The sequence below is a fragment of the Marmota flaviventris genome, chromosome 11 (genome assembly GCF_047511675.1).
Source record: "Marmota flaviventris isolate mMarFla1 chromosome 11, mMarFla1.hap1, whole genome shotgun sequence".
In the NCBI taxonomy this organism is placed as follows: Eukaryota; Metazoa; Chordata; class Mammalia; order Rodentia; family Sciuridae; genus Marmota; species Marmota flaviventris.
The window spans coordinates 59,913,271-59,914,043 of NC_092508.1; the positions used below are offsets into that span (position 1 = coordinate 59,913,271).

Here is a 773-nt window from a genome sequence, read left to right on the forward strand (position 1 = left end):
TAGACTACAGAAAGCTAAACTCCTTAATCCTGCCTTACAAAATTTAAGAATTTTTCTGTGAGAATTTTCCCTATGGGGAAATACAACCCTAATTTCACATCAGAAAGTCTTGGGGAAATAGAATAAGTTTTATGACAAATAGCCTGCAGTCAACTTGACTGAAATACCATTAAAGTGAAAGATGCCTCTACACATATCCACACCCCTGATAAGTATGAAATGCCACATTTCTAAACAGCCCAGGATACAGAGTACTTTTGTTCTATGATAAAATTAAAAGCCTGAGGTTCTGTCTTCAAAGTCATATTCATTGCCTTAAAGAAGGAGTACTCAAAAAAAAAAAAAAAAAGAAGGAGTACTCGCGTCGACAACACATATATTAAAATTGGAACGACACAGAAAAGATTAACATGGCCCTGTGCAAGGATAACATGCAAATTCATGAAGCAGTTCATATTTAAAAATAAAAAAAATGAACAAAGGAACATTTAACTCCAACTGATAAATCATCAGGATTACAAAACTACTATCCTTAGGTGTTCAAAATTTCCTCAAGGGAAAGATTCTAGAGAAATACAAAGTATCTTTATTATTATGTTACACAAACATGGATGTGATAACACACTAGTGTAGAAAAAAAAATCCTAGAAAAAACAACCACTGACAGGTTTTCATATAGAGTTGATGTCCTTCTGTCATTTTAGGCATGCAGGGCAAGCAAGCACTTGTAAGAGGGTGAGCCTGGGGAGCAGGAATAAACTTGAAAGATTCCA

At 34.5% G+C, this 773-nt stretch overlaps 1 non-coding gene across 1 annotated transcript; it reads left to right on the forward strand.

Annotated features, from left to right (window-relative positions):
- Positions 1–355: 355 nt before the first annotated feature.
- On the forward strand, positions 356–461 carry LOC114101241 (U6 spliceosomal RNA). Its single transcript, XR_003584250.2, has one exon. It is a non-coding gene; the product is annotated as a U6 spliceosomal RNA (small nuclear RNA).
- The last annotated feature ends 312 nt before the right edge of the window (positions 462–773 follow it).